Raw genomic sequence first — 24,602 nt, 5'->3', positions numbered from 1 at the left:
CTTACAAATATACTGCATTTAACGTTCTCTAACATTGTCTGAACTTGTTGTAACCTGGGAACGTTGAGAAAGTCCCAAAGCCGGTAATCACTACAGTAAGATTTTAAGCCTAGATGAAACAGTCCTCAAAACCCATGATTCTAAGCTTAAAAGCATCGGGGAACAAAATACTGGTCTACCTTCTCCGTGAGATTCCAAGGACTGAAGAAGCCTTGAGTCTCTGCCAACTCCATGTCACCCAAACAATTTAAGGAAGAATTGCCATGACTTTGATGAAGAGAAGTTTGAATCAGGGATTTCTAGAGTGACACAAAGAAATGAGAAAACATATCTCAAATATAAAGAAAACTATTCAGGGTTAACTTACAGGGTTCTCTGTAATTATCCTCTTATTTTTGTTTTCATGTATAAACTAAACCAGTAATAATCCAGGTTGTGATGAACACTTCCAATATAAAAGGATAGAAGTTACTTGTGCAGGTCATACTGACCTTATACAAGCCTGAGTACATAGAATAACCACTTGTGGGACTTCCCTGGTGGCGCAGTGGTTAAGAATCCGCCTGCCAATGCAGGGGACACGGGTTCGAGCCCTGATCCGGGAAGATCCCGCATGCTGTGGAGCAACTAAGCCCATGCACCACAACTACTGAGCCCATGTGCTGCAACTACTGAAGCCCGCGTGCCTAGGGCCCGTGCTGCACAACAGGAGAAGCCACTGCAATGAGAAGCTGCTTGCCGCAACTAGAGAATGCCCGCGTGCAGCAACGAAAACCCAACGCGGCCAAAACTAAATAAAAATAAATATATTAAAAAAAAAGAGAGAATAACCATTTGTACAGAAAGGCGTCAATGAAATCATCTATGGTTTTATTTTCATTTACATTTTATCATTTCATTTACTTTAAATCTTTGGATTTTATCAACAAAATCTATTTTAATTCATGATTTAAAATAATGGATCAACCTTACGTAGTTTACAAAATAAGACACTACTGGTTGAATTATTTCTTCATAAAAGAAGCTTTGTTACTAAACTGTAATATTAGAGTTTAAGCTTAAATATTCTCCCTAAAATTTTGCCTTCAGTTACAAGGTCTCCCATACATTAAACTGACAGATTCTTTCAATCCAGCAACAACTGTTGTTTTCCTTGCCCCAGTGAAAAATAAACTGCAGGAGATTCCTGGATTAACAAGAGAGATTGGGTCTATATGCATATAGTTGTCTCCTACTGCAAACTCTCTGGTCATTACATGTGTTATACGATTCAGTGTAGTTGCCAGATAATTTCCTAGGATGTAATTTGTGTTTCTGCATTGACTTAAAGACTGAAATATTGGGGCTTCCCCGGTGGCGTAGTGGTGGTTGAGAGTCCGCCTGCCGATGCAGGGGACATGGGTTCGTGCCCCAGTCCGGGAAGATCCCACATGCCGCGGAGCGGCTGGGCCCGTGAGCCATGGCCGCTGAGCCTGCGCGTCCGGAGCCTGTGCTCCGCAACGGGAGAGGCCGCAGCGGTGAGAGGCCCGCGTACCGCAAAAAAAAAAGACTGAAATATTAAAGACTCATAAATTGATGAAGGCCTCCTCAGTTAATTGTATCAGAATCGAGTACTTAGGTTGAACCTCTGCTTGACAAACAGGCTCATTTGGCAGACACTGGGAGTGAGAATATGCCGTGTGGCTTTCACTACATTTAAAATTTTTCATTTGACCTCAGGGTAAAAAAAAATAGATACACTCTACTGCAAATGATTTGACAAAAGCCTTTGGATCAAATGACCCTTGCTTTTTCCTTCATGTGATGTTTTCTTAGTTTATTTTATTCAACTATAGTTGATTTACAGTGTTGTGTTCATTTCTGCTGTACAGCAAAGTGATTCAGTTATACATATTTGTACATTCTTTTTCATATTCTTTTCCATTATGGTTTATCACAGGGTATTGAATAGAGTTCCCTCTGGTAGACAGTAGGACCTTGTTTTTTGATCCATCCTATATATACTAGTTTGCATCTGCTAATCCCAAACTCCTAATCCTTTCTTCCCCCACCCCCTCCCCCTTTACAACCACAAGTCTGTTCTCTTTGTCTGTAAGTCTGCTGCTGTTTTGTAAATAAGTTCATTTGTATCATTTTTAGATACCACATATAAGCGATATCGTACGGTATTTGTATTTCTCTGATTTACTTCACTCACTATGATCGTCTCTAGGTCCGTCCATGTTGTTGCAAATGGCATTATTTCATTCTTTTTCATGGCTGAGTAATACTCCATTGTATGTATGTACCACGTCTTCTTGATCCATTCATCTACTGAGGGACACCTAGGTTGCTTCCATGCCTTGGCTATTATGAATAGTGCTGCTATGAGCGTTGGGGTGCATGTATCTTTTTGAATGATAGTTTTGTTTGGATATATGCCCAGGAGTGGGATTGCTGGGTCATATGGTAGCTCTGTTTTTACTTTTTTGAGGAACCTCCATACTGTTCTCCATAGTGGCTGCACTGATGTCCATTCCCACCAACAGTGCAGGAGGGATCCCTCCTTGGTGTGACTTTCTATTCCCTGAATTCTTTCTTTTAGTCCATGCTCCCTGTTTTTGTTCTGTCCTTCTGCTCCATTTGTCAATACCTCCACGTAGTATCTTCCATTTTCCTCACAAGACCAACAGTCATAGCAACTGCAAACAATGACAACACCAAAGTTCCCAAATCTACAGAAATTTCAGGTGAGATTCACTGCCCTCACCTTCTTCTCCACCATCTGCCTTTATTCCTTGTTTCAGTCCTGTAGTTTGCACACCTCCTTGTTAGGGATAATTCTTTGTGAGGCCTCTGCTATCAGGGAGCGACATCTGTCCTCATTTTTTCTGTTGTGTCCCTTTTCTCCTGGCTTTCGTCCTCTTAAGAGACTATAGTGAACACATGTGCAAGCCTGTTTTCATCGTGTATTTACCCGATTTCTTTGTAATTGAACCCTCTTACTTCCGTGCTCCCTTATTTCTCCTTAAGATTTGGGGTAGATCCAGCTCCTCCTGAATCGTGACATTTGTCTTCTCTTGCCTGCGCCCCCAATATTCTTTTCTAATGCCATGCATTCAACTCCCTTTTCTAAAAGCCACTCCCAGACTTCTGTCTTCATTTCAGAGCTTCCTGAAAATCCACATTGCTTTCCAAAAGGTTAGACATTGTCATGTCTCTTTGGATATCTGATAGCATCTCAAACTGGAAAAGTCAGTGGTGATTTTATGAGCTTTTTAAAACTTAGAGTTGATTATTATAACTCTATATTATAACAGCTTCAGGTGTACAGCATATTTTATAGATTATAATCCATTTAAAGTTATTGTAAATTATTGGCTGTATTCCCTGTGTTCTACATTGTATCTTATTTATCTTATACATAAGAGTTTGTATGTATGGTCTTCCTTCAGCCATCTGAGCCTAGCAAATTTGTTTTATAGTTTATTTAGAGATCATGGTGCCAATTAACTAGGAGAAATTATTTCTCATAGATTAGGAATATAGATTAGGGCAACTATTAAAAGGGAATTTCATCTTCTAATATTAAATCTAAGCTTTATGATCTCCTAGGGAACTGTCAGTGTCTGTGTTTTTTCCCATTTTTACATGGCATTGGGAGCAGCCTTAAGAACCATTAAATATGCTTTCACAGTACAAAATATGCTTAGAGCCTCCATAAAATGAACATATTAAAAATAAAATTTGGAAATCAGTGCAAATGTGCTGAATGAAGAGACATGTATATTGAGAGGGTCATCAAGAGAAAGTGTTTCAGTGGTTTCACAGTAAATAAAAACTCAATCTCAGGAGTCCCCCCCCTCCTTTTTTTTTTTTTTTTTTTTTGCGGTACGCGGGCCTCTCACTGCTGTGGCCTCTCCCGTTGCAGAGCACAGGCTCCGGACGTGCAGGCTCAGCGACCATGGCTCACGGGCCCAGCCGCTCCGCGGCATGTGGGATCTTCCCGGACCGGGGCACGAACCCGTGTCCCCTGCATCGGCAGGCGGACTCTCAACCTCTGCGCCACCAGGGAAGCCCAGGAGTCCCCTCTTAATTAAAGTGAAATTTGAGAATATTTCAAAGTGTACTACTTATTGCATAGTTTTAAGTATAAGGTTATTTTTCCTGTTTATGAGAATAAGCCATGAGATAAAAGAGGAATTCTCATGAAAACATATAACACAAAAACATTTGAGAATTTCTCTCTGGTGAACTTATTCATGATTTACGCATAATTCCATTGGATTTTATTTTACAAGGACTTTTATTTGCGTTAATTCAATATCCTTTTTTACATAGTTTGATCCTGAAATGTCTGAGAATCTACAACATATTTTTGATAAACGTCCTATTCAGAGGAGAACATCACACCATTATTTGTAACACACAGTCCTATAAATTGGATGGAACTGCAGCTGGCTTCATGATTACATGTCTACATGTGTTATTATGCAGCTGGAAATGAAAAAGATCTCAATTCTGTGCTCAAATGTGGATCTGGTTATCAGGACATGGTTATGGTCTAGCACAAGTTAGAATATAGAGATAAGCTCTCCACATTCCAGGGTCTACCTTTCTTGGAGCAGCGTTACATTTTATCTAGAACATTCCTCAGTTCCTCACTTTGCAGGTTTGGAGTCAAAAATCCATGAGATCTTCCCCATTCTGGTTCACTTAGCCAATGACTATGTGTAGACTTTGCCCTTTTAGCACGTAATGGCTATAGGACAGTTGAACCCAAGGAGATGCAAACAGAAACCCAACTGCCTTGTTTTAAGAGCATCCCGGTGTTGCCTTGACTTCACTGTAATCCCCAGGATTTCAGTGCTGTCTAGGTGGAATGCCAGGTCCGGTGGGCCATCAAGGTGGGTAGCTTTCAATACACGAGAATGCACATCCAAGAAAATTAATGCAGTGTCCCAGTACTTCAGCTTAGCGTTGAAAAGTAAAATCACATCTGCTCAGATAGAGTTCCAAATACCCAGGATCTTCCTAGAGGCCGTTAAATGCAAAGTTTTAAAATTTACTGGACCCTCTTTATTGAACTATTTTTAACAGGCTACAGTGGCAAAATATTTTTAGGCAGTGGGGGGGGTCTGTCCCTTCCCCAAACGATGTGAAAGACCGGGCTGTGTTAGACGGGGTGATAAGAGCAATACAGCTTCAGGGATTTTCCGGTTGTTTTCTTTAATAAATATACTTTCCACATCAGCTGCTTTGAGCTGCGTTGCTGGAACTTTTTTTCCGTTCTTTACAAGTACATGTTTTTGGGTGAGTTCAAAAAGATTCGACTAGGCACTGTCCTTTGAGTGTGGTGATAAACTAGAGGTGACACAGGCTTAAGACCAAGTGTCAGTTGCTCGTGGAGAGTTGTCAGGATTTGAGCACCACGTGCTTTCCAGGGAGCACAGGTGACAGGAATCAAATGAAAACCAAGACACTAGTATATCAAAAATAACTCATAAAAAATAACTTGTAAAAAAATTTGGGGAAAAGAAAACAAAACAGAACTTCCCTGGTGGCACAGTGGTTAAGAATCCACCTGCCAACGGAGGGGACATGGGTTCCATCCCTGGTCCTGGAAGATCCCACATGCCACGGAGCTGCTAAGCCCACGAGCCACAACTACTGAGCCTCCTTGCCACAACTACTGAAGCCCGCCTGCCTAGAGCCTGTGCTCCGCAACAAGAGAAGCCACCGCAATGAGAAGCCCACGCACCGCAACGAAGAGTAGCCCCCGCTCGCCGCAACTAGAGAAAGCCCGTGTGCAGCAACAAAGACCCAACGCAGCCAAAAAGAAATAACAAAACAAAAAAACAAAACCCAGTTAAGAAAAAGCAAGCATAGTCTCTTTTAAAAATAAAATTGACTATAATATTGGGAACCACAAGGAATGTCTTCCTTAACGTGAAAGTTTTTAATAAAAGGATTAATATCCCTCTGTTTACAAATCTCTCAATCTTTCTCCCAGTTTTATTCACATTAAGATTATTTTTTTTTGGCTCTCAATTCTCAAGAGATTTACTTATACACTTTGGAAAGACAATGTCCGCGAACTGTTGAACCGTATTTGAAATCTGTTTCACCAAGAATGTGGATACTTAGAAAATCAGATTACTTCTGGGTTTGGAAGAACAGTTAGTCTAATCTAAGCATCTTCCTCCTAGTTCAACCATTTTTCCAGCGTTCCACCAAACTATTCATCAGCCTATGCCTATACATCTCCAGGGTGAGGGGATTCAATGCCTTGAAAAAAACAAACTTGAGAGTATAACTTTTTACTGAAACGTGACTAAAAGGGTAAAACTGTTACAATAGAAAAATGTTGTATCCACATTCATTTAAGATTAAGAAAAGCCTATCATTTCTTTCCTTCTCCCAAATTAAATGATAGAAATAATATTTGCTTGCAGTTTTAAGTTCCATAACAGTTTTCACATCTATTTAATCCAGTTATGGTCGCAAAGTTAAAGCAGGTTCCCACAGCTTTAAAAAACACCTTAACTATATATATTATGAAAGTATCCAACACTAAATAAATGGGCAGTGTGTGTGGATCCTTCTGTCTTAGGCATTAAATAATCCCTGTTTGATAAATAAAGTCAGTGAGAGTCAGGAGAGACATGAATTACCAGAGATACCATTAGAATTCAGATTTCCTACTTTAAAACTGTATGACCTTTCCAACCCACCATGCTAATTTTCTTGTTCTCCAATAGGAATATTTTTCAAGCTCACCTTTTTCTAATTGTACTTTTTTTCTCCCAGAGGGATATTCATTGCTCTCTATGCCAGTACCTGTTAAAAGACAGTTTAAGAAAGGTATGCTTATGTCATTATTTGCCTGTCTGTATAGTGAAACATCCCGTGTATCAATGTCAGGACAGATATGTTCAATTTCAGCTTGTTGGTGAACTGTTGCATGAATTCACATAAATTACATTTCTTATGCCTCAGCACTTTATTCTCTGTGATGTGTATTTTTTTTTTATCTTTTCAAGTTTCTACTGTTGGCAAAAAAAATAACCTATAATTTCAAATTTTAACCAGTTTAAAGTATACAATTTTTTACCTTTTGGTTGATTTTTATTGAGATATAATTTACATTTATAACATTGTGTACATTTAAGGTGTCCAGTGGGTTAATTTGACACATTTGTATCTTGCTTTACCATCACCACCGTGGCTTTAGCTAATGCCTCTGTCCCATTATATAATTATTATTTTTGTAGTCAGAAGGTTTAAGATCTAGTCTCTTAGGAATTTTGAAGTATATAAAACACTGTTGTTGAGTGTAATCTCTGTGCTGTGCATTAGCTCTCCAGAATTTATGCATCTTCTGTTTGTAAGTTTGTATCACTAAACAGCATCTCCACCTACTCCGTACCCTCCCAGTCTCTGGGAACCACCGTTCTACTCTCTGATTCTACGAGTTCAGCTTTTTTAGATTCAGCACATAAGTGAGATCATGCAGTATTTAGACTTGCCCTTCTGTGTCCGGCTTGTCTCACTTAGCATAATGCCCTCAAGGTCCAACCATGTTGTCTCAAAAGGCAAGGTTTCCTTCTTTTTATGGTGAATAATATTCTGCTATGTATATTTACCACATCTTTTTTAAAAAAATTGTATTGGAGTATAGTTGACTTATAATATTGTGTTACTTTTTGCTGTACAGCAAAGTGAATCAGTTATACATATATCCAGTCTTTTTAGGTTCTTTTTGCATATAGGTCATTACAGAGCATTGAGTAGAGTTCCCTGTGCTACAGAGTAGGTCCTTATTAGTTATGTATCTATATACAGTAGTGTATATATGTCAGTCCCAATCTCCCAATTTATGCTTCCCCTGCTTTCCCCCGTGGTAACCATACGTTTATTTTCTACTTCTGTGACTCTATATATTTGTACCGTTTTTTAAGATTCCACATATAAGCGATACATGATATTTGTCTTTCTCTGACTTACTTCACTCGGTATGACCATCTCTAGGTCCATCCATGTTGCTGCAAATGGCTTTATTGCATTCTTTTTTATCACTGAGCAATATTCCATTGTATATATGGACCACAAATTCTTTATCCATTCATCTGTCGATAGACACTTAGGTTGCTCCCATGTCCTGACTATTGTAAATAGTGCTGCTATGAACACTGGGGTGCATGTATCTTTTCGAATTGCGGTTTTCTCTCGTATATGCCCAGTAGTGAGATTGCTGGGTCATATGGTAGTTTTATTTTTAGTTTTTTAAGGAACCTCCATACTGTTCTCCATAGTGGCTGCACCAGTTTACATTCCCACTAACAGTGTAGGAGGGTTCCCTTTTCTCTACACCCTCTCCAGCATTTATTGTTTGTAGATTTTTTGATGATGGCCATTCTGACCAGTGTGAGGTGGTACCTCATTGTAGTTTTGATTTGCATTTCTCTAATGATTAGTGATGTTGAGCATCTTTTCATTTGCTTTTTAGCCATCTGTATGTCTTCTTTGGAGAAATGTCTATTTAGATCTTCTGCCCATTTTTGGATTGGGTTCTTTGTTTTTGTTGATATTGAGCTGCGTGAGCTGTTTGTATATTTTGGAGATTAATCCCTTGTTGGTTGCTTCATTTGCAAATGTTTTCTCCCATTCTGAGGGTTTTTGTTTTTTGTTTTTTTCATTTTGTTTATGGTTTCCTTTGCTATGCAAAAGCTTATAAATTAAGTTTACCGGTATTGTCGTGAGTATCAGATCTTCATCCCTTTCTATGTTTGAGCATTCCATTGAACAGATGGACCGCATTTTGTTTATCTGTTCATCTGATGTACATTTGCACTGCTTCCACCTTTCACTATTATGAATACTAATTCTCTCATCATCCATATAGGTGTGTTTGCTTAAGTACTTGTTTGCAGTTTTCTGGGGTCTGTATACCTAGGCTTGGAATTGCTAGGTCTTTTCTACCGAGTTTTGCACATTATATTTTTTATTTCAACAGACATAAATATGATTTCCGCAAGCTCACATGACCTCACACTTTGAATGACATTCTTTCTCATTATCCAATGACTGCTCCTTTGCTCCTTTAAAATGATCATTGTATCCTGCGCACGATAGAGAAGAGCGTATGTGAAAATATAAGCAAAGTGTATTTCGATGTGGAGGTTTATTTGGCATTATCAGTCTGTTCCAATCACAAATTGCTGTTATAGCCAGGCCACGTTAAAAATTCCCTTAAATACACGAGGGACAGCACATTAAAAATGACCCAGGAATTTTAAACCAAGTTGAAACTGAAGTCTATGCCACACACGTGCTATTCATGGCAATTATCACTTTATTGTCTTTCTAAGAAGTATTAGGGGTCTTCAGACGTCTGCATGTGATGTGTCCTTTCTGTAATGCTGAAAGTATGGCAAGATTGAACTGTTTGTGGGTTAACATATTTATTTAAATGTCTACAAGTTTAACTTAGGGTATCCTTTTTGTTGCCCTATTAAAAAACATTAACTCGGTACAAAGATCTGGAAAAAATGTTCACTGAACTATAGTTGAAAGTCACAGCCTGTGTATGAATGAAAATCCCAGGTTCCAGTTTTTTTTTAAAAAAGAGAAACTCCTCAGGGATAAATGAAGATGGAGAGCATGTCTCTAAGCCCCTGCAGAAAGCCCTCCCCTTCAGACTCGCAGATCCGTCTTCCATGCAGGAGATCCTAAATTAGGGAACAGGACAGTTGAAGGAGCCCCAGACTGGTCCATGTTCTGTGTTTTTCTGTTGCCTGCATTCGTTTGCATAGCACAGGGAAGCAGCAGGATGGTATAATTACCACCATCTTTCCTGGAGCAAATTAATCTGCACTCACCTGCAGGGAGTCAGTGAAGCAGAAAAGACCCCAGTGGAGAAATATTTCTTTTGTGCAGCAAAGCTCAAACCTAGTTTAAACCTTGAAACGCCAACGTATAATTTATCTCACTGTTCTCTGACTATCAGCAGTTAAGGTAACAGGTAAAAATAGGACATTGGAAGGGGTTTCTAAACACTTGGTGGAGGCTGGCTCGTGTTTGCTCTGTTTAAATGTATGACCCACACCTGTCTGCCGGTTTGGAGACAGCGGACTTCTCATCAATTCCCATTTTCTTCCACAAGATTTGGAGCTCATGGTTGGTAGGAAATAACCAGCGTGTTGCATTTTTCCCCCCTTTGTAGATTTTTTTTCTTCCGTTATTTTACGAGGAAGTTTCACTTTCTTTATTTTTCTCATAAAAATGAGTGCATTTGGATGGGATTTGTAATGCAAGATGTATTTCGAACTAAATGAAAATGAAAACAAAACACACTACGATGTGGGATATGCAGGAAAAGAAACAGAAAAATTGGTCTTGGGATGTTTGCGTTAGTTAAAAAAAAGTCTCAGAGAAAATATCTAAGCTTCTACTTTAAAAGCCAGAAGAAATAAGAGCAAATTAAATCTAAAATAAGTGGAAGGAAAGAAATAATAAAGAGCAGAACAAAAATCAATGAGAGACAAAACTGTTAAACAGTGGATGAAACCAATTAAATCCAAAGCTATTCCTTTGGAAAGTTCAGTAAAATTGATTAATTTCTAGCCATCTAGTCAGGAGGAAGAAAGGAGGTAAGACACAAATAGATAAAAGAAGGGCACTGCTAAGGGCTTCATAAATATTGATGTAATAATTAGTGACCCTTATGAACAAGTTAATACCGATATATCTGGCAACTTAAAGAATCAGTGAACAAATTATATAAAAGATGCAAATTACTAAAAGTCACACAGGAAAAAAAAATAACATATAGTCCTATGTATATTTAACAAATATAATTTGCAGTGAAATAGTTTCCAAAGAAAACTTGAAACAAAAATGGCTTATTAGGCGAATCCTAAAAAAAAAAAAAAAAAAGATTTATGGAATAAAACTACTGAATACAGGCAAAATCGTCTAGAAAATAGAATATGAGAAAATGCTTTCTAAGTCATTTTAGGAGGCTAGTAGAATCAGAACCTAAAGAAGACATTATAATAAAAAGAAACTACAGATGAAGAAATCTAGTAAATCCCTCGTAAATCTAGGGGTAAAAATCCTTAACAAAATAATAGAATAGTAGAATCTATTGATGTATAAAAATTATCATACATCTTGGCCAAGTTGGGTTTAAACATAGGAATATATGGTGGGTTTCGCACTCAGTAACCCATCAGGGTAAGTCAGCATATTAATAGAATAAAAATGAGATTCCAAGTGATAAGAATAATAACAGTTTGCTAAGAGTAGCTGAAATAGAAAAGGCAGTTGACAAAACTGAAACATAAAAGCTAAACGTAGAATTTTTCTGTAAGAAATTATAAGACAATTGGTGACCTTCCGTTAGGCGAAGATCTTGTAGGTAGGACACAAAACACGTAGACTAAAGGAAAACTATAAGTTGTGTTTCATTAATATTTAAAATTTCCATTTTTAAAGACTTCAGAGTGTGATATTAATCCACAAATTGGGAGAAAGAATTTACAAAATAAAGGGTTCCTTTTTAAAATTTTTTTTCAGCGGACTATAGAAAGAACACTCAGAAATGAACAAGAAGAAAGGACATCAGCACAAAATGATTTAAATGGCCGAACAGTTTAAACAGACATTTTATCCAATAAATTTGCAAATAACCCAGTTAAGCCGACTGTGCTCTTTTCCCCACGGGGACCCGATGTCCAGTAGCTGCAAACAACAGCCTCCTCGGTAGTGTATACAGCCTGTCGCCTGTATGGGTTGCCCTAAGGGACCTTGGATTCAGCCCTTTCCCGTGCACATTCGTGACTGGCCTGCTGTCCCCAATCGAGGCTCCAGACAGGTATGCGTGGTGCCTTTGGAAAGCCCCAGGGCACAGTGGCCAGGGTCCACATGGGCCAAGTCATAATGTCCACTGGCACCAAGCTGCAGAACGAGGAACGTGTGATTGAGGCCAAGTTCAAGTTCCCTGGACGCCAGAAGATCCACATCTCCAAGAAATGGGGATTTACTAAGTTTAACGCGGATGAATCTGAAAACATGGTGGCAGAAAAGCGGCTCATCCTGGATGGCTGTGAGGTCACACACATCCCCAGTTGTGTCCCTCTGGACCAATGGCGGGCCCTTCGCTCATGAGACCCTTGGCACTGTTCCCTCCTTACTCATGCCCACCAAGAAATCCTACTTTCTTGTCAAAAAAAAAAAAAAATGCAAATAACCAATAAACACCTAAAGTATAATCAATATCACTAGTCATTAGGAAAGCAAATTAAAGCTACAAGTTACTGCTGCACATACACTAGGGGGGCTAAAATTAAAAAGGCGGATGATACCAAGTGTTGGTGATGATGTGAATCACCTGGAAGAATTCTCCATGTGGGTGGAAATGTAATATTAGAAAGCCACTTTGGACAGCGATTTCACTTTTTAAAATAAAATTAAATATACGCTTGACGTAAAATCATCCTGCAATGCCTCTCCAGGTATTTATCCAAGAAAATTAAAGACCCTTTTACTCATGGCCAGCACGGCATTGTCTATGCCTTTTTAACTCTTAACAAACAAAAACGGGAAACAACCCAACTGTCTGTCCCCCGGTCAATGGATGGTCCTGTTTCTGCAAGATGGATCACTTCTCTCCAATAAAAGAAAAAAACAACAAACTACAAAGATTCACAGTAGGAATGACTCTCAAAAACATTGACCTCAGTGAAAGAAACCAGGCAGAAAAAGGAGACTCATTTCGATGAATTTCTCAAGAAAAACGAGTGACTTGGAGAAACCTAGGAGCCATCGTGGGGAAGGATGGGGTGGGAGGCTCACTGCAGTGGGACACCTGGGAATGTAGAGGGGATTGAAAGGGTCCCCATCTTGGTTGTGATGACTTTCACATGTTTACGTATATTTCTCAGAAACTCTCAAGTTCTATGGTTTCTCACTGAAGTTTTAGTAGGGATTTTATTGTACATCAGTCGTCGATTAATGAAGATGGTTTAAAAAAATTTCAGAAGACAGCACAGATCGGGGAGGGGGTGTCTATGAACAGTCTCACTTTGAAGAGCCTCCTTGGAGGGAAATCCCACTTGCTTCTGTGTGGGAAGGGTGGTATCCCGAAAGCTTCCTGGATTCTAGCTGTTCTGGGAGGCCACCACGGGGGATTGCCAGCTGAGAGGGTGAAGAGCAAAATCGAGTGGAAAGGGCTTCCCTGGTGGCGCAGTGGTTGACAGTCCACCTGCCGATGCAGGAGACACGGGTTCGTGCCCCGGTCCGGGAAGATTTGCCGCGGAGCGATTGGGCCCGTGAGCCATGGCCGCTGAGCCTGCACGTCCGGAGCCTGTGCTCCGCAACGGGAGAGGCCACGGCAGTTAGAGCCCCGCGTACCCCCCCCCAAAAAAAAAAATCGAGTGGAAAGCTGCATCTCTATCAAACCCAACCCCAAATTTATACATTTATTCCCCCAAACCAACTCCATTTTCTAACTGGAAAAAAAGTGTGTCCTATCTTTATGGCAACTTTGACCTTAGAGTTTTCATCTCCCCCTTTGTCTTAAGCTATAATGGATTTTTTTTTTTTTACTATAGTCAGGAATCTTGACTGAACCATTTCTCCCTAAACTTGAAAAGGAAGAAGAGGTGGGGGAGGGGGGAATGTTAGCTTGTGCGCCATGTATATAGAAGCGTTCTCTTTACATTGAACTAAATGGCTCTTAAAAATTAAGCCTGATTAGCCAATAATATTTTTTAAAAAGAATTAGATTACTTCACAAGGTGTAAAGATGATTGGCAGCTTCAGGGGAAATTGCTTCCTCTGGGATTTGATCAACTCGATGAGAAATAGAAGCCTAAAATCATTACGGGGGTCACGGTTTTTTCAGTTCTTTTCAAACGTGTAAGTGGGGTAAAGAAATTAAGCATGGAAGCATGGTTTTAAAACTCAGAATGAATGCACTGCAGTCGAATTCCAATTGATTACTGAACAACCCACGTCAAATCAGTGAATTTGGTAAATAATAATAATAATGGTCATAGTAATAATACATCAGGGCCTTTTGGGCATTAAAGCTGAGCTATGTCATCTATCTTCTCATTTGTTTCGGACCTAAAAAATAAGATTGACCTTAAGTGAACTCATGAAATGTGCTCTATGGTCATTATGTAAAACTTGGTTGAAGCGTGTGGCATCGATACATTAATTTTTATGGATAAAAGAGCCCTTCAGATCTTACTCATTTCTTTAACAGATTGTTCACTGTAAAATAAGTGTTGGTCAGGTGGTCTGAAAGGTCATGGATGCTAAGAGATGTCTGTGTGCCCTGGTTAGACCACAACAAAGAAGTAAGATAGGCTCTTCCCCCCCACCCCCGAAAGCTCAACTGTCATTCAAAGAAAGCAAGCTTAAATGATGGCTTAAGGTAGATAGCAGTGAACAGGAGGATTGCAAAAGGAGAATGTATTGCATCTTGCTTGTTTACGTTTGCAAAGAAAAGATAAGGCTAGCCAAGAAGCGGAATGAGATAACTCCAACACACGTTGGCTGTGGGAGTAAAAGGCTCTTTTATACACACCTTCCATCGAAGAGAAAAGGAATTCCGAGCCCCGCCCCTGCCCAGAAAAACCCCAGGAAGAATATTAAATCAGCATCCATCCTCAAATCCGAGCTATCGAATGCGGTCTCCCCTGTGCAGATGAAGTGGTAAGATTTATGAGAAAGTTGGTCCTCCATTAGAAGAAATGTATTATCAAACAAATATAAATTTGGAAGTGAGAACAGAGTACAAAACTCCAACTCATGATTTCTGAGTCAGGGTTTTGTCTGTGTGCTTCCATAGGAACAGAATTATTTGCGGGGCACCTGTCATCTCAGAATGGAACCCCACATCCCATCTTTCTTGCTGTGAGCTGAGGTCCTGGGACTCGGTTCTCGGGGAATAACCTGAAATGCCGTGGGGCAATTTGCATGAAATGCTTCCTAAAACAGAAAGCATGTTCCTTCTGTGTTTTTCCTGGTGCCTTAAAGAAAAAGTTTCCCAACCCATGCCCTAGTGGATCGCAAATGCTTATGGGAAAGGAAAGTAGTATATACTTTTCTCTATGTTTTCCTAGCATAGCCTGAAAGAATGTGCATATAAACTAAGCACTCAATAAAATAAAATTATAATGTTCCACTTTGTAATTAAATTCTTCCTATGACAAGATTACTTCTACCTTCATATCCCACCCCTCTAGGTGGACACAAAGCATGGAGCTGATATCCCTGTGCTATGTGGCTGCTTCCCACTAGCTATCTGTTTTACATTTGGTAGTGTATATATGTCCATGCCACTCTCTCACTTCATCCCAGCTTACCCTTCGCCCTCCCCATGTCCTCAAGTCCATTCTCTATGTCTGCGTCTTAATTCCTGTCCTCCCCCAAGGTTCTTCAGAACTTTTTTTTTTTTAGATTCCATATATATGTGTTAGCATACAGTATTTGTTTTTGTCTTTCTGACTTCACTCTGTATGACAGACTCTAGGTCCATCCACCTCACTATAAATAACAATTTCATTTCCTTTTATGGCTGAGTAATAGTCCATTGTATGTGCCACTTCTTCTTTTTCCATTCATCTGTCGATGGACACTTAGGTTGCTTCCGTGTCCTGGCTATTGTAAATAGAGCTGCAGTGAACATTGTGGTACATGACTCTTTTTGAATTATGGTTTTCTCAGGGTATATAACCCAGCAGTGGGATTGCTGGGTCATGTGGTAGTACTATTTTTAGCTTTTTAAGAAACCTCCATACTGTTTTCCATACTGGTTGTATCAGTTTACATTCCTACCAACAGTGCAGGAAGGTTCCCTTTTCACCACACCCTTTCCATCATTTATTATTTCTAGCTTTTTTTGATAATGGCTGTTCTGACCAGCGTGAGGTGATACCTCATTATAGTTCTCATTTGCATTTCTCTAATTATTAGTGATGTTGAGCATCTTTTCATGTGCCTCTTGGCCATCTGTATGCCTTTCTTGGTGAAATGTCTATTTAGATCTTCTGCCCATTTTTTAACTGGATTGTTCGTTTTTTTTGATATTGAGCTCTCTGAGCTGTTTTTATATTTTAGAGATTAATCCTTTGTTGTTTCATTTGCAAATATTTTCTTCCATTCTGAGGGTTGTCTTTTTGATGGTTTCCTTTGCTGTGCAAAAGCTTTTAAGTTTAATTTAGTCCCATTTGTTTATTTTTGTTTTTATTTCCGTTACTCTAGGAAGTGGATCAAAAAAGATCTTGCTGTCGTTTATTTGAAAGAATGTTTTTCCTATGTTTTCCTCTAAGAGTTTTATAGTGTCTGGTCTTACATTTAGGTCTTTAATCCATTTTGAGTTTATTTTTGTGTATGGTGTTAGGGAGTGTTCTAATTTCACTCTTTTACATGTAGCTGTCCAGTTTTTCCAGCACCACTTATTGAAGAGGCTGTCTTTTCTCCACTGTATGTTCTTGCTTCCTTTATCAAAGGTAAGGTGACCATAGGTGTGTGGGTTTGTCTCTGGGCTTTCTACCCTGTTCCATTGATCTGTATTTCTGTTTTTGTGCCAGTATCATACTGTCTTGCTTACTGTAGCTTTGTAGTATAGTCTGAAGTCAGGGAGCCTGATTCCTCCAGCTCTGCTTTTCATTCTCAAGATTGCTTTGGCTATTCGGGGTCTTTTGTGTTTCCATACAAATTGTGAAATTTTTTCTAGTTCTGTGAAAAATGCCATTGATAGTTTGATAGGGTTTGCACTGAATCTGTAGATTGCTTTGGGTAGTATAGTCATTTCCACAATGTTGATTCTTCCAGTCCAAGAACATGGTATATTTCTCCATCTGTTTATGTCATTTTTGATTTCTTTCATCAGTGTTTTATAGTATTCTGAGTACAAGTCTTTTCGCCTCCTTAGGCAGGTTTATTCCTGGTATTTTATTCTTTTTGTTGCAGTGGTAAATGGGAGTGTTTCTTTAATTTATCTTTCTGATTTTCCATTGTTGGTGGATAGGAATGCCAGAGATTTCTGTGCTTTAATTTTGTATCCTGCAACCTTAACAAATTCACTGATTAGTTCTAGTAGTTTTCTGGTGGCATCTTTAGGATTTTCTATGTATGGTATCATGTCATCAGCAAACAGTGACAGGTTTACTTCTTGTTTTCCAGTTTGGGTTCCATTTATTTCTTTATCTTCTCTGATTGCTGTGGCTAAAACTTCTAAAACTATGTTGAATAATAGTGGTGAGAGTGGGCAACCTTGTCTGGTTCCTGATCTTAGTGGAAATGCTTTCAGTTTTTCACCATTGAGAATGATGTTGGCTGTGGGTTTGTCATATATGGCCTTTATTATGTTGAGATAGGTTCTCTCTATGCCCGCTTTCTGGAGAGTTTTTATCATAAATGGGTGTTGAATTTTGTCAAAAGCTTTTTCTGCATCTATTGAGATCATATGGTTTTTATTCCTTAATTTGTTAATGTGGTTGTTGTGTGTATTGTTTTGTGTATATTTGAAGAATCCTTGCATCCCTGGGATAAATCCCACTTGATCATGGTGTATGATCCTTTTAATGTGTTGTTGGATTCTGTTTGCTAGTATTTTGTTCAGGATTTTTGCATCTATGTTCATCAGTGATATAGTTTATAATTTTCTTTTTGGGGGATATCTTTTTCTGGTTTTGGTATCTGGGTGATGGTGGCTTTGTAGAATGATTTTGGGAGTGTTTCTCCCTCTGCAATGTTTTTGGAAGAGTTTGAGAACGATCAGTGTTAGCTCTTTTCTAAATGTTTGTTAGAATTCGCCTATGAAGCCATCTGGTCCTGGACTTTTGTTTGTTGGAAGATTTTTAATTAACAGTTTCAATTTCATTACTTGTGATAGGTCTGTTTATATTTTCTAATTCTTCCTGGTTCAGTCTTGGAAAATTGTACCTTTTGAGGAATATGTAAATTTTTTCGTGGTTGTCCGTTTTATTGGCATACAGTTGTTTGTAGTAGCCTCTTAAAATCCTTTGTATTTATGCTGTGTCAGTTGTGATTTCTCCGTTTCTAATTCTTCCTGGTTCAGTCTTGGAAAATTGTACCTTTTGAGGAATATGTAAATTCTTTCGTCCATTTTATTGGCATACAGTTGTTTGTAGTAGCCTCTTATAATCCTTTGTATTTATGCTGTGTCAGTTGTGATTTCTCCATTTTGATTTCTAATTTTATTGATTTGTGTCCTCTCCCTTTTTTTCTTGGTGAGTCTGGCTAAGGGTTTATACCTTTCGTTTATCTTCTCAAAGAACCGGCTTTTAGTTTTATTCATCTTTGCTATTGTTTTCTTCCTTTCTGTTTCATTTATTTCTCCTCTGATCTTTATGATTTCTTTTCTTCTACTGACTTTGGGTTTTCTTTGTTCTTCTTTCTCTAGTTGTTTCAAGTGTAGGGTGAGATTGTTTATTTGAGACTTTTCTTGTTTCTTGAGGTGAGATTGAGTTGCTATGAACTTTCCTCTTAGAACGGCTTTTGCTGTGTCCCCCAGGTTTTGGGTAGTTGTGTTTTCATTGTCATTTGTTGCTTTGTTTTTTTAAATTTCTTCTTTAATTTCTTCAGTGATCTCTTAGTTATTTAGTAGCACACTGTTTAGCCTCAGTGTATTTGTGTCTTTTACAGTTTTCTTCCTGTAATTGATTTCCAGTCTCATAGCATTGTGGTCAGAAAAGATGCTTGATACAATTTCAATTTTCTTATATTTTCCAAGGCTTGATCTGTGACCCAGGATGTGATTTATCCTGGAGAATTTTCCATCTGCACTTGCGAAGAAAGTGTGTTCTGCCACTTTTGAGTGCAGTGTTCTATAAATAACAGTTAGATCCATCTGGTCTATTGTGTCATTTAAAGCTTGTGTTTCCTTATTTATTTCTGTTTGGATGATCTGTCCATTGGTGTAAGTGAGGTGTTAAAGTCCCCTACTATTATTGTGTTACTGTCGATTTCTCCTTTCATGGTTGTTAGCATTGGCTTTATGTATTCGGATGCTCCTATGTTGGGTGCCTACACATTTATAATTGTTATATCTTCTTCTTGGATTGATCCTTTGATCATTATGTAGTGTCCCTCCTTATCTGTTGTAACAGTCTTTATTTTAAAGACTGTTTTATCTGATACAAATATAGCTACTCTAGCTTTCTTTTGATTTCCATTTGCATGGAATATCTTTTTCCATCCCTTCACTTTCAGTCTGTATGTGTCCCTAGGTCTGAAGTGGGTCTCCTGTAGACAGCATATATATGGGTCTTGTGTTTGTGTCCATTCAGCCAATCTGTGTCTTTTGGTGGGAGTATTTCGTCCATTTACATTCAAGGTTATTATTGATATGTACATTCCTATTATCATTTTCTTAATTATTTTGGGTTTGTTATTGTAGGTCTTTCCCTTCTCTTGTGTTTCCTGCCTAGAGAAGTTCCTTTAGCATTTGTTGTAAAGCTGGCTTGGTGATGCTGAATTCTCTTAGCTTTTGCTTGTCTGTAAAGCTTTTGATTTCTCCATCGAATCTGAATGAGATCCTTGCTCGGTAGAGTAATCTTCAATGTAGGTTTTTCTCTTTCATCACCTTAAGTATATCCTGCCACTCCCTTCTGGCCTGCAGAGTTTCCACTGAAAAATCAGCTGATAACCTTTTGGGGGTCTGTTTGCCTGTTATTTTTTGTTTTTCCTTTGTGTTTTTAATATTTTTTCTTTGAATTTAATTTTTGGTAGTTTGACTAGTATGTGTCTTGGTGTGTTTTTCCTAGGGTTTATCCCATATGAGACTCTCTGTGCTTCCTAGACTTGGGTGGCTATTTCCCATGTTAGGGATGTTTGCGACTGTAATCTCTTCAATTATTTTCTCAGACCCTTTCTTTTTCTCTTCTTCTTCTGGGACCCCTATAATTCGAATGTTGGTGCATTTAGTGTCCCAGAGGTCTCTGAAATTATCTTCAATTCTTTTCATTGTTTTTTCTTTATTCTGCTCCTCAACAGTTACTTCCACCATTTTGCCTTCCAGCTCACTTATTCCTTCTTCTGCCTCAGTTATTGATTCCTTCTAGTATATTTTTCATTTCAGTTATCGTGTTGTTCATTTCTGTTGGTTTGTTCTTTAGTTCTTCTAGATCTTTGTTGAACAGTTCTTGTAATTTCTCTATCCGTGCCTCCATTCTATTTCCGAGATTCTGGATCATCTTTACCATCATTACTCTGAATCCCTTTTCAGGTAGATTGCCTATTTCCTCTTCATGTATTTAGTTTTGTAGGTTTTTACCTTGCTCCTTCATCTGTGACATATTTTTTTGCCATCTCATTTTTATGAGTGAGATTGTGTTCCTGTCTTCCTGGTTGTTTGGCCTGAGGCTTCCAACACTGGAGCTTGTTGGCTGTTGGGTACAGCTGGGTCTTGGTGCCGAGATGAGGACCTCCGGGAGACGTCGCTCCGATGAACGGTCCTTGGGGTCTCAGGTTCTCTGTTAGTCCAGTGGTTTGGACTTGGAGTTCACACCACAAGAGCTTTGGCCCAACACTGGGCTCGTGAACCAAGATCCCGCAAGCTGCCGGTTCACGTGGGGGTTCCTCCTATCTCTTTGGGGGTCAGAGTCCCCCCTCCAGTAGCCGGCCGGCGCCCTGGTTTTGGGGAGACTCTAACTCTGCATTTTCCCACACCGCCATCTTGACTCCGCCTCCCATTCACCAATTTTAAATCTCTAGCAAAAATTAAAATCCCGATGGTCCATGTTTAGGTTGATACAGTATATCTATGCCAGTATGCTTGATATTGGAAACACTACCATTTTTAAGAGGAGGTAAAGGATACCATTACAGAATGTTTCTATACCTGTCCTACAAAAATGAAAGCTTTGAATGTGTTAGTTGAAAGTGAAGTGGTTCTCACTTGCCTACTTGTATAAAAGTTCTAGGCACAGTTGAAATCATATTAGAAAGCAGTGACAGGTTAAAAAAGATAAATAAACATTGTTAATTTTTGATGAGAAATAAAAGAAATAAATGAATACATGTTACCATACTCACACACTTAATATGGAAAGAACTTTTAGATACGTTCAGTGTATTTTTAAGGCAGGCACATTTAAATAACTATGGAGGAATTTATTCAGTTCGCTTAAATAGTCTTTGTTGAAGGTGAGAATAATTGAAGGTATTTTTAATATATTTTGCCTGAATTCTTAGTTAACTGAAAGGAGAAAATTTTACTAAGTTTTAATGAATAAGTTAATTTAAATGTGTTGAATTACATATAAATATAGAAATGGGTCTTGGGACTATATTTAAAGGGATGATTAATAGTTTTGAAACATTCTGCTACACACATTATGCCATGTTTTTATCGAATTATTTGCTTAGATTCATTGTATTTTGTTTAAATTTCACAGGGTAAAGACAGACTCTTGTAGTTGTAATGATAGGTACAATCTCTCAACCACTTGGCAGAAACAGAAACAAAGTAATCTAAGGGTGTTACATATGCAACCATAGGGAAATATAAAAGAACACAGGATAATAGGAGTTCCTGGTGGTCCAGTCGTTAAGACTCCAAGCTTCCAGTGCCGGGGGTCCGAGTTCAATCCGTGGTCAGGTAACTAGATCCCACAAGCCAAGCGGTGTGGCAAAAAAAAAAAAAAAAAAAAGAAATATGTAGATAAATAAAAGAAAACAGAATATTAAGAGGAATAAGCAGGGAGATAAGTACAGCAGAGTCTTTTTTCCTCCAAACACTGAACACAGAAGGAGAAATAGCATAAAAATTGTATGTGTGAATTTAGGTACACTGGTATAGTTTTAACCACCATTCTGAGATGTGTTTGTGAGCGCGAAATAAAATGGAAGTACTTAGCGCCACTCACAGTTTTTAAAATCCCAGTATATTGTCAGAATTGCCAGTACTTTTTGTTTGCAATTGTTTCTTTACTGCTATAATAAAATGAGTAATGTATGAACTCATAATAAGAGACAGATCCTTGGCCATTTCTGTTGTAAGTCTCTATTGCTAGACACAAATTCCAGCCAGCATCTAAAAGTATTACTTTCTGTATTCATTACAAATTCTGGCAAAGCGCAATAACAAGACATTTTAGGACCCATTTTGTCCTATCAGCGCTTTATACAATTGGCCTTATTTTTAAGTTCTTCAGTTTACATATTTAACTCTTTTCATGAAAACGCTACTTGATCATAGTAAAAATCATCATCCGTGTGCCCATCATTTCAGCAGCTGAGGTTACAAAATATCCTAATCTCTTGTGTAGAGTTTGAAATAAACCACCTGATCCTTGGTGTGCAATTACTGTCATGTGACCGCTGTTCCAATTGGCATAATTGGAGGCAAAGGACCCTACTTTACTCACTATGGCCCTTGAACTTTTAACACATGTAAAAAGTGAAACTGTATGTGTGTAATAGCAAGCCTCCAGGTTAGGTGCCAATGACCCTTGCCTCCTGCCTCCCCCTTTTTTTTTTCATATCCCAGTGCAATGCCCTCTGTACATTTATTGGGGTTGGCTTGTGTGATCAGTACAGTAAGGCAGAGGTGATCAGTGTCACTCCTAAAATTGGATTATAGAAAACATTGTAATTTGGAGATGGCAGAAGAAAGAGGATTTGTAAAGAGATTTATAGAAATACTCCATCTCAACAACGGAAAGAAAACCAAGGTTGAAAATAAATGAATCAACAGGGCCTGAGAAATCCATACGAAAATATCAAATTCTTTTGAAAGGATGGAGTAGAAATGGCAGAGTTCGTCATTTTGTGAAAAACATGTATTAATAGTTCAAGAAATGTAATGAATCCCTCATAGGATTGGGGAAAAGGAAACATTAAACTGTTAAGGTCCAAAGATAAAATTAAACAACAATGACAACAACAAAAACCGTCAAACAGAGGGAAATGACTTGTTATATACAGGTGACCTGGGTGGAGTATAGACTGAGCTGAAAGTTTTCAAAGTTTTCTGTGTTTGTTACTTTTCTATGTTTGCTTAGAATTGCTTTCTCCTGTTCTAGGTTATAACTTTATTAAAGGCAGGTAGATAGATAGATAAAGAGGGGGGGTGGGAGAGAGAGAGAGAGAGAGAGAGAGAGAGAGAGAGAGATAGGTAGATGGATATCCTGTGTGACTCATTTAATTTATCTGACTGCTTCATCGTAGCAGAACCCAATTAAACACACACATACAAATAAGGTATGAGTGATCTTTATGGGCATACAAATATTCTCAGCATCACTAGCTAATTTAAAGGACCATGGGGGTGCTATCAACCCCACCTCACAGCTCATGTTTAAAGTTAAAAAGACAAAGATCCTCAAGAATTTGGAGCAACTAGAGCTCTCATGCCATGAGTGTATTATGGTAGGACCACACTGGGAAACTATTTCTTATAAAGTGAAATACACTTGTCTTACAATCCTGCAATTTCAGTCTTTCAAATTTACTCCACATCAGCGAACATACATTCACACAAAGACACGTAGGTGACTTTTCATAGCAGAGTTCATGCAAAATAGCCCCAAAGAGGGAAAAAAAATGCATTCCCCATCAACTGGGGAGGAGAGATATGGATCATGGTCTGGCCACAAGATGGAATACTCCGTGATAACACAAAGCAAACTAAGGACGCGCACACAGTGTGGATGAATCCCGAAAGCGTTGTGCTGAGTGAAATAAGCTAGACACAAAGGCAACATGGTATTTTATATTATGATCAAGTCTGTTTGTCAGTGATCCCATTTGTACTACATTCTACAAAAAACCACAGTGATGAAAACAGATTAGTTGTTGTCAGAGGCTAGGGCTTGGGGAGGGTTGTGTGCAAAAGCCCACAAAGCAATGTTTGGGGGTAAAGGCAATGTTCTCTATCTACATTGTGGTTCTGAATCAATTTGCTGAAAGCTCCCACACTGTACTTTTAAAAGAGATTGAACTTCGTGTGCACTAAACTCTTGGTAATTTTATCTTCGGGAAAATCATTTTCATTGTTAGTATCGGAATGCCAGTGTAGACCAATTAACAACTAATTATCTTTATGTAGTATTGGGCTTTTGAATGGGATGCTTCAAAATAAATTTTCCCAGTATTCCTCATGATTCTTTGGCACCAGTTTTCATGTAAACTGTTCGGTAAGCTTCCTCAACGTGTGGCATCTTTGAATTCAAGATTTCCATTTTCCAACTCAGAATACTTTTCAAAATTTGTTTCACTTTTTGGGTGTGTTGAGTCTTCGTTGTTGCGCGAGGGCTTTCTCTAGTTATGACGCGTGGGGACTACTCTTGGTTGTGGTTCGCGGGCTTTTCATTGCAGTGGCTTCTCTTGTCGCAGGGCATGGGCTCTAGGCGCGCGGGCTCAGTAGTTGTGGCTCACGGGCTCTAGAGCGCAGGCTCAGTAGCTGTGCTGCACGGACGTAGTTGCTCCGCGGCATGTGGGATCTTCCTGGACCAGGGCTCGAACCCATGTCCCCTGCATTGGCGGGCAGACCCTTGACCACTGCACCACCAGGGAAGCCCTCCAGCTCAGAATATTGAGGACATCTCAAGAGTCTACATGCTTAGTTCGGATTCCCT

At 38.8% G+C, this 24,602-nt stretch overlaps 1 non-coding gene across 1 annotated transcript; it reads left to right on the top strand.

Moving 5' to 3' along the window:
- The first annotated feature begins 11,668 nt into the window (after window positions 1-11,668).
- LOC112407134 (small nucleolar RNA SNORA70) lies at window positions 11,669-11,802 on the top strand. Its single transcript, XR_003004684.1, has one exon. It is a non-coding gene; the product is annotated as a small nucleolar RNA SNORA70 (small nucleolar RNA).
- Window positions 11,803-24,602: the final 12,800 nt, after the last annotated feature.

This window comes from Neophocaena asiaeorientalis, unplaced genomic scaffold, assembly GCF_003031525.2.
Source record: "Neophocaena asiaeorientalis asiaeorientalis breed wild unplaced genomic scaffold, Neophocaena_asiaeorientalis_V1.1 scaffold69, whole genome shotgun sequence".
Classification (NCBI taxonomy): Eukaryota; Metazoa; Chordata; class Mammalia; order Artiodactyla; family Phocoenidae; genus Neophocaena; species Neophocaena asiaeorientalis.
This window is presented reverse-complemented; position numbering and strand designations above follow the sequence as displayed.